General features: G+C 39.9%; 1 pseudogene; it reads right to left on the reverse strand.

Annotated features, from left to right (window-relative positions):
* Positions 1-3194: 3194 nt before the first annotated feature.
* On the reverse strand, positions 3195-3964 carry LOC141521076 (folate receptor alpha-like; annotated as a pseudogene).
* Positions 3965-10041: the final 6077 nt, after the last annotated feature.

Below are 10041 nucleotides of genomic sequence, written 5' to 3' on the forward strand. Positions count from 1 at the left end.
AAGTGTTTTGCAAGGCAATGAGGTTAAGTGGCTTGCCCAAGGCTACACGGCTAGGTAATTATTAAGTCTCTAAAGCTGGATTTGAATTCAGGTACTCCTAACTCCAAGGACAGTGCTCTATCCACTGTGCCACCTAGCCGCCCCTTGTGTGTTGATTCTACTGAAGAGTAATGCCAACCTCTCTGTGGTTCTCGGGAAGCAAACAACCGGGATCTTGAATTTGTCTTGACTCTTAAGTAGCATGGCTTTACTCCTTAGGGGATGTAGATTATTGAGGATTTCTTAATCAGGATCAGCACTCCAGCCCCCATGCTTGAAAAAACCTTCATCTTCTCTGGATTTGCTTTATTTCATGTAGTGCTAAAGTCATTCCTCATAGGCATGTTTGGAGAGTTTACTTTTGGTACAGAATCAGTAACAATGAGAAAGGGGAAGGGAAGAGAATGAGCATCTAGAAGAGAAAGCCTACTATGAGTCATCCATTGCGTTAAACATTTTACAAATATTAACTTAATTGATTCTCACAACTGCCTTGGGAGGTAGGGGCAGTTGTGAACCCTATTTTATAGTTGAAGAAACTGAGGAAAACAAAGGTTTGCCTAGGGTCATGTGGCTACTAAGTGTCTGAGGTCAGATTTGAACTCAGCTCTTCCTGTCCAGGCCCAACACTGCACCACGAAGTCACTATAAAAATAAAAATAAGACAACACATTTCAATTAAAAAATTATTAAAATGTCCTCCAATCAGCCTCAGTGTTGTAGACTCCCCCAGACTATAACATTTCCTAGAGAGTTTACAAGCTTCTTTGGACCCAGGAGTTCTAGAAAATGCCCAATTCAGATGACATTAAAAGGTGCTTGTTTCTTAGAAGTAAAGGTATAGGGGGTGGAGTCACGATGACAACAGGAGAAGAGCCTCTCTTAGGTGCTCTCTCCATGATATTTCAAAAATCTTAAAATTATGACTAACTAAATTTTGGGGAGACAGAACCCATAGAAAGATCCAGTGAGGCAATTCTCCAGACCAAGGTAACCTGGAAAATAGTGGAAAGGCTCTACTCCATGGGGTTAAAGGGGTGGCCCACTAGAGTGAAGAAACTTCAGCCTCCTTGAAGAAGCCCCAGGGCACCTGGGAGCCTTTGCTTACAGCAGCCAGGGCAGTTTCCTGACTTACACCCCGGGGAGCACCAGGCACAAATTGGAGGATCAGGGGAGGGGACTTCTGCCAGAGCAGTGAGCACACAAAGCCCCAGTCCCCCAGGGCAGTTGTGGCAGTCAATGTGGTAAGCTCAGCAGTGGCTGCCTCACAGCAACCCAGATCCAGGAAACAGAAGCAGGCATGGAGCTGGTAAGCAGGAGCCCCAGGCAACTGAGCCTTGAGTGCTCAGCTCACCGAAGGTAGGGGAGTGGAGAGAGACTTCAGAGGTCTGTCCTCTGTACCTGGAACAGGACTCTGGGGCTCTGACCACATTCAGATCCTGATCTCAGTCTAGGCCCCACCATGGAACAGCCCCACCCCCACCTCAGCCCCGTGGCAGAGGGGTGCGCTTGTGGTCATTCATAGACCAGAAGGGAAGTCAGAGCTTCACACAACTGAGATCCTTGTGTGTGTGTGTGTGGGGGGGTGTCCCAATAATACTCAAAAGCTCAGGAAGCACCCCCAAACCAGGCACAGGCTGTAGAAATGAGTAAACAGAGAAAAAAGAACACCATTGAGAAATACATTGTCTATGATCCCAAGAAAAGTCAAAATACTCAATCTGAAAATGAGGAAGTACAAGCTCCCACATCTAAGGACTCCAAGAAAAATGGAAATTGGGCTCAGGCTATGACAGAGCTCAAAAAAGATTTTGAAAACCAAATAAGGGAGATAGAAGAAACACTGGGAAAAGAAATGAGAGATGCAGGAAAAACATGAAAACGAAGTCAGCAGCATATTCGAGGAGATCCAAAAAGATGCTGAAGAAAATACCATGTTAAAAACCAGCATAGCTCAAATGGATAAAACAGTTCAAAAAGTTATTGAGGAGAAGAATGCTTTAAAAAGCAGAATTGGCCAGATGGAAAAAGAGATAAGAAAGCTCTCCAAGGAAAACAAATCCTTCAGATGTAGAATGGAGCTAAAGGAAGCTGATGACTTTACGAGAAATCAAGACACAATACTTTAACACCAAAAGAATGGAAAAATTAGAAGCAAATGTGAAACATCTCATTGAAAAAACAACTGATCTGGAAAACAAATTCAGGAAAGATAATTTTAAAATTATTGGGATACTTGTAAGTCATGATCAGGAAAAGAGCCTTGACCTCATTTTTAAAGCATTCCTACAGGAAAATTGCCTAGATATCCTAGAAGCAGAGGGCAAAATAGAAATTGAGAGAATCCACCAATCTCTCCGGGAAAGAGATCCCCCAAAACAACCCAGGAATATTATAGCCAAGTTTCAGAACTCCCAAGTCAAAGAGAAAATATTACAAGCAACCAGAAGGACACAATTCAAATATCCTGGAGCTGCAGTCAGGATGACACAGGACTTAGCAGCAACTACATTTAGGGCTCGCAGGGCTTGGATTATAATATTCTGTTTTAGATTTATGAATATTTATTAAGCACCAATTTATACATAGACAAACATGTACCAGGCATGAAAATACAATTAATGAAATAATCCCTACACAAAAGGAGTAAGGAGTAGGGGGCAGCAAGGAGGTGCAGTGGATAAAGGACCAGCCCTGAAGTAGGGAGGACTTGAGTTCAAATATGAGCTCAGAAACTTAATTATCTAGCTGTGTGACCTTGGGCAAGTCACTCAACTCCATTGCCTTGCCAAAAAAAAGTGGGGGAAGAGTAAGGAGGATTTTATTTTAGAGATGGTAGAAAACAAAGCTAATTTTCCCTAAAAAAAAAGGAGGGGGGAAAAATTAAAAAAGAATATGGAATTTGCTAGGCAGAGGAAGAGGTAGAAGACTAGAGTTGGGGCTTGTTTAAAACTGGGGAGAAAGGGGGCAGCTAGGTGGTACAGTGGATAGAGCACCAGCCCTGGAGTCAGGAGTACCTGAGTTCAAATCTGACCTCAGACATTCAACAATTACCCAGCTGTGTGGCCCTGGGCAAGCTGCCCAACCCCATTGCCTTTCAAAAAAAAATAAAAAAAGATAAAACTGGGGAGAAATGATGTCATGCCTGATGAAGGTTAACCCCAGAGAAGCAATAGCAGTGTCAAAGTCAAGAGGGGGGAAACTGGCCCCCAAAGTGAAGCTGCCTGGTGCAGAGCCATAAGCATAGAATTTAGCCACAGCTTCACTGGGGTTTCCCTGGGCTGGATCAAACCACAACTGTATACATTTGCCACTGCCCTGGCCAAAAGAGCTTGCACTAAAAGAGTGACTCCAAATGTTTTCACATAGGAAGGCTGGTGTTGGGAAGTAAAATGTAAAAGGATGGCAGGCAGCCTTAACTGGGCATTTGTTAATACCTGAAGTCCAATTCCAGCCTTTGTGCCAATTTTCTTTGCAGGTATATGAGGTTTGGCAGTCCTCCCACCACTGGTTACAGTCCTCCTTGCACATGGGAACATTCAAGATCTGTTCCTTTCGCCAACTTGAGGACATCGGCTGAATCCAAGGTCCTAGGTTGGGGGAGCATTCATAGAGACATGTGTCCTGGATAAAGTGCCTTCTGCAGGCTGGAGTCATCATCCCACAGTGGTTAAAGTTGAAGTTGTACAGGTAAGAGGTTTCTTCATTGGTGGTAAGGCTTGTATTTAGTGTGAAGCAGGCTCTTTTCTTCCATGGGCTACACTGGTTATGAAGCTGGTCTTTAGAACTAGGATTGAACTTGTGGTGCTTAGCATCCATGCATTACATTGAGCAGATCATTACCCTTCTGTAGTCCATGTGCCATAGCTATGAGGCCCAGGAACAGCAATCCCCATCCTGGTTGAATCATTGTCTATGGGATCTGTATCAGAAAAGGAAGGAACCCAAAATGGATTATAATATTCTGGAAGGCAAAAGAGCTTGGAATGCAACCAAGAATCAACTTCCCAGCAAAAGTGAACATCCTCTTCCAGGGGAAAAGATGGATTTTCAATGAACCAGGGGAATTTCAATTGTTTCTGTTGAAACAACCAGAGCTGAACAGAAGGTTTGACCTTCAAGTACAGGACTCAGGTGAAGAATAGAGAGTGGATAAGGTAAAATATGAGGGACTTGATGATGAACTACATGTATTCCTGCATAGAAAAATGATACTAATAATACTCATATGAACCTTCTCATTTAATAGAGCAGGTAGAAGGAGTTTTTATAGATGAAGCACAGAAGAGAGCTGAATTTAAAGATATAATTTAAAAGTGGAGTCAATGATTAAAAGGGAAAGTAAGAGAAAGGAGAGGTGAAATAGGCTGAGATATTTTGTATAAAAGATATATATATATATATATATATATATTTTTTTTTTTTTTACGATGAGCCATTGCAATGATATGGAGGGGGGGGAAGGTGAAGGGGAATGAGGGAACCTTTGCTCTCATCAGAGGTGACTCGGAGAGGAAACAGCATGAGGTATAGACATCTAGAGTAAAAAGGAGAGAAAGGGGATGGGGGGAGGGAGGGATGTGAGTGATGGAGGAAAGGGTGGATCATGGGGAGTGGTCAGATATAACACATTTTCTTTTTTAACTTCTTTCAAGGGGCTGGGATTGGGTGGCCTGTCCAGGACCATGGGGCCTGGTGGTTGCTGGGTCTCAGGGGTGGTATGTGGACTCAGGGCCTCTTGGCCTTAGGGCTGGTGATCAGTCTGCTGTGCCATTCATTTACCCTACAGCACATTTTAGAAGAGGGACAGAGTGAAATGAGAGAGAAAATATAGTATATGGTAGTGGGGAGGTATGAAGGAGGGAGTTGCAATCAGCAGCAGCAACAGTGGAAAAATATGGAAGTAGCTTTTGTGATGGACTTATCATAAAGAATGTGATCCACTTGTGACAGAGCTGGTGGTATTGGAACACAGGCTGAAGCACATTTTTTTCTCTTTCCTTTACTTTATTTCTCATGAGGGTCTGTATTTTGTTTGGGGGGGAGTATTATGTTTACTCTCAAACAAGAATATTTTAGTAATGTATAAAAAATATCATTTGTACAAAAATAAAAATAAATAAATTTTTAAAAAAGAGAAAAAATAAGTAAAGGTATGCCAAATGTGGACAGGATACTAAAAAGCAGAGACATTATCTTGCTGACAAAAATCTGAATGGTCAAGGCCATGGCTTTTCCACTAACAATGGGAGAAGTAGACTAGAATGAAAGTTGAGTGCCTCAGGATTATGGTGCTGGGGAAGACTTTTGAGAGTCCCATGGACAGCAAGGAGATCAAATCAAATTAAAGAAATTAATTAATTCAGACTATTCACTTGAAGGTTAAATATTGAAGCTGAAACTTAAATACTTCAGCCATATAATGGCCATAGAAGACAGAACTCATTGGGAAAAAACCCTGTAGTTGGGAAAGATTGAAGGCAAAGGGGACGGCAAAGGATGAGATAGTGTCATTTAAACAATGAACATGAACTCAGACAGACTTCAGGAGATAAGAGAGGATAGAAAGGCCTAGTGCGTTATAGTCTATGGAGTCATGAAGAATTAAACATGACTCAACATTGTTGTTGTTGTTGTTTGTCCTTTGTTCTTGAAGACCATGACATCAGGAATGCTATGACATGTACGTGAATGGATTTGAGTGAGAGAGTGCTGGGCTAAGTCACCAGCCTCATTTTCTCCCTTGGAGCCATCTTGGTCTAGTGGCCAGATATGCATATGGACAACTAGAGATGGTGCTGGATACGAGGCAGTCAGGGTTAAGTGACTTGCCCAAGGTTACCCAGATAGTTTCAAGTGTGAAGATCCCCTGACACTGCTCTATCCCACAATAACAACAATCAACAACATTAACAATATGGGAAGTTAGACCAGGATAGATGTTAAAATTCTTAAGAATGACATTCTGAAGGCACAAAGAGAAACAATTCCAAAGAGGAAGGGGGAAAAGGGAGAATTTTCTGAAAATCACCAATGTAAATCTCTGTCCACACTACTTAGGTAGTTTACATACACACACACACATAAACACATATTCATATGTGTATATATACACAGACATGCATGATATGTTCAGATAATCATGACTATATTCTTCTTTGGAGAAACTCTGTTTTTAACTCTTGGTATAGTATATAAATTTAATATCACAATTAACTTCAAACTTCTTTTGATTTCTTGTGTTAAAGACTTTTTTGGGTTTGTTTTTTAATCAAACTTGTGGTTCCAACTATTTCAAAGTAAAAAAATAATTTCTAAAAAGAAATGTTATTGGAGATCTCTTCAACTAAGGAGACAGAAGCAGGGACAAGTATGAGAGTGTGACAAAGTACTGTAAAAATAATGTTGAGGGTGCTTGCTATAATTTGGAATGAGGTAAGGCTGGTAGGACACAAAAGGTGTTTTTCTGTTTTGTTTTTTAGAAAGAAAAAATAAAATGGGGCAGCACTGTTTAGAATAAATAGAACTATGATAACTGACATTTGAAAAAATTGTCACCTCTTCTTTTCTTTTCTTTTTTTATTAAATTTTTTTTATTAAAGATATTATTTGAGTTTTACAATTCCCCCCATCTTACTCCCCCCCCCATGGAAAGCACTGTGTCAGTCTTTGTTTCCATATTGTACATTGATTCAAATTGAGTGTGATGAGAAGAAATCATATCCTTAAGGAAGAGACAAAAAGTCTAAGAGGTAACAAGATCAGACAATAAGATATCTGGTTTTTTTTTTTCTAAATTAAAGGAAATAATCCTTGAACTTTGTTCAAACTCCAAGGCTCTTTATCTGGATACAGATGGCATTCTCCTTTGCAGACAGCCCAAAATTGTTCCCGATTGTTGCACTGACAGAATGAGGGAGTCCTTCAAGGTTGAACATCACTCCCATGTTGCTGTTAGGGTGTACATTGTTTCTCTGGTTCTGCTCATCTTACTCAGCATCAGTTCATGCAAATCCCCCCAGGCTTCCCTGAAATCCCATCCCTCCTGGTTTCTAATAGAACAATAGTGTTCCATGACATACATATAACACAGTTTGCTAAGCCATTCCCCAATTGAAGGATATTTACTTGATTTCCAATTCTTTGCCACCACAAACAGAGCTGCTATAAATATTTTTGTACAAGTAATGTCTTTACCCTTTTTCATCATCTCTTCAGGGTATAGACCCAGTCACCTCTTTTTTTTTTTTTTTTTATGTTTTTGCAAGGCAAATGGGGTTAAGTAGCTTGCCCAAGGCCACACAGCTAGGTAAATATTAAGTGTCTGAGGCCGGATTTGAATGCAGGTACTCCTGACTCCAGGGCAGGTGCTTTATCCACTGCGCCACCTAGCCTTCCCCACCTCTTATTTTCTTTCAGATATCTATATCACCTTTGCATTAGTAAAATAATAATGATGATGATGATAGCCACTAACATTTATATAGAAATTTATAGATTTACAAATATTATCTCATTTAATCTTTACCATAATCCTATGATGTAGGTGCTATTCTTATCCCTAATTTACAAATGAGGAAATGTGGAAGCACACAGAGGGTAAGTGATTTGCCATTTCATTGCCCAGGAGAATAAGTGTCTGAGGCTGGATTTGAACTCAGATCTTTCAGATTCTAAGTCCTGGATGTTACTTATTACACCATCATATACAGGACAGGGAGGTGGACTTATATATCAATTTGTCTGAAAGAAATCTGGAGGTTTAAAGGATTTCAGATTTAGTGTGAGACAGCTGTCCAAACAGTTAATAGGACTTGGATGGCATTGAGAGGAATATCTTGTTGGAACAAAGAAACAGTGATTCTGTGTACTCTGCCTTTGTCAGACCACATCTGAAGTATTGTGTTCAATTTAAAGAAAATTGAAGAGTTCAAAGGACAAATGGCATAGTGGAAGCCAATAATAGTAATTTGTAGAAGAGGTAGCAGCAGCAGCAGCAGCAGCAGTAGCAGCAGCAGCAGCCATGGATTTCTTGTATTAAAGATTTTGGGGGGGGGTTTGTTTTTTAACCAAACTTGTAGTTCCAACTAGTTCAAAGTAAAATAATAATTTCTAAAAAGAAATGTTATTGGAGCAGCAGTAGTAGTAATGGTAATAGTGGTAGTGGTAGTAGTCATAGAGTAGTAGTAGTAGTAGTAGTAGTAGTAGTAGTAGTAGTAGTAGTAGTAATAGTAGCAGTAGTAGTAACTAGCATTTATATAGGACTTTAAGTTTGCAATGCATTTGGCATATATTATCTTTTTGATCCTTACAAAAACTCTTTGAGGTACAAGCTATAAGTCCTATTTTACAGATGTGGAAAGCTGAGAAATGAAGTGACATGTCAGGGTCACAAAACTATTAAATAACAGAGATAAGATTTAAACTCAGGTCTTTATGATCTCATATTCAGTATACTTTAAGTTACATCACCAAGCTAACTCCTAAGATCATCTTGCATGAAAATTGGTTAGAAGTATTGAACATATTTAATGTGAAAAAGAGGACTTAAAGGGGTCAGAAAAGCAGTCTTGAAATACTTATAGGGTTGTGATGGGGAAGTGGGATTAAACTCATTCCTTTTGGGCTCAAGAATAAAACTTGAAATCACAAATGCAAAGGAAAAATTCAGGCTGAATGTCAGAAAAAAATCCTTAACAATTACAACTGCTCAGAAATAGAATCTCATGCCCCAGGAGGTGAGGAGTTCTTCAATATTTGTTGCTGTCGATTCAGTTCTGACTCTTCATGACCTCATTTGGGTTTTCTTGAGGGTTAAGTGATTTGCCTGGAGTTATACAGTTAGTGTCTGAGGTCAGATCCTCCTGTCTCCAGCTAAGGGTCCCCTAAACTTGTCTTTTGAGTTCTTATATTTTCCAGAAATACCAGACCCAAAGAATGCAGAAGACCCTGAATGTGTGAAGAATAAAGCCTCCCCAGAGCTGACATAATTTGATGTTTGTATACCAAGCTGGACTCCCTTTGAATCCTTAGGAGTCAAGACAAGCACCAGTTAGTCTGTGACAGAGGAGAAACTGCTTGTGCAGCTGGGAATTTTGTAGATAAGCAGACTAGCCTATCTTCATTGTCAGCAGTTCCCAAGGGAAAAGAATTCTCCTTTTCCATCACTTTGCTCTTCCCTTTTAGGAGAATTTTTGTCCTTTCCCCAACTTTATTGCACCTTTCCTCTTCTCTTACCACTCCCTTTTAGGAGGAAATTTCTGGTACCTTCATGCTTCCTTGGTTGTACTTTTATAGATATAAAACTTTTATATAAGTTGGGAACTCTTTGCTCTGGTTTTGGATTCCATATTTCTCTTGTAATAAATTTATTTGTAAGGCAATGTCTCATGGACCTGTGAAAATTTTTTTTTATTTTTTGGTTAACACAGGCCTGGCAGTCTATGCATTGTACCACTTAGATGCCTTCATCATTTGGGCAGCTGTCTTCCTTCAAATTGAGACTGGATGATTATGTTGAGGGTATGCTATTGTGAGGTTTCCTTCTGCATATGGTGGACAAGATGGTCTTTGAGGTTTCTACCAGTTCTAAATTCTGTGATTGTGACTAGTCTCATTACTTCAGGGATAGACTCAAAAGAAGAAAGGAGTTTCTACAGCTGATGTTTTTCCTTTCAAATTTTTGTTGTTGATAAGCAAATATAAATAGTAATATAAAAAAGGGCAGGTCAAGAGCAGATGGAACCCCTCTCTGCTCTTCCTGACATCTTTTTTTGCCTCCTCTGCTTTTCTTTGTGTCTGATCTTGAATCCTATTGTTCCCATTTCCGAGGGCTGAGAACTGTCCAAAGCTTCTATCCCTTTAATTCATTTTAGTTTTTTGACTTCTTGGGTGAAGCTGATTGGAAATAAAGAGCTTGAGTTTTGTCAGGGGGCTTAAACATTTATTCCGTTAGTATTTTTTATAGCAGATAACTAACAGTTTTACATGTCCATAAACTCA

The sequence above is a fragment of the Macrotis lagotis genome, chromosome 1 (assembly GCF_037893015.1).
Source record: "Macrotis lagotis isolate mMagLag1 chromosome 1, bilby.v1.9.chrom.fasta, whole genome shotgun sequence".
NCBI lineage: Eukaryota > Metazoa > Chordata > Mammalia > Peramelemorphia > Peramelidae > Macrotis > Macrotis lagotis.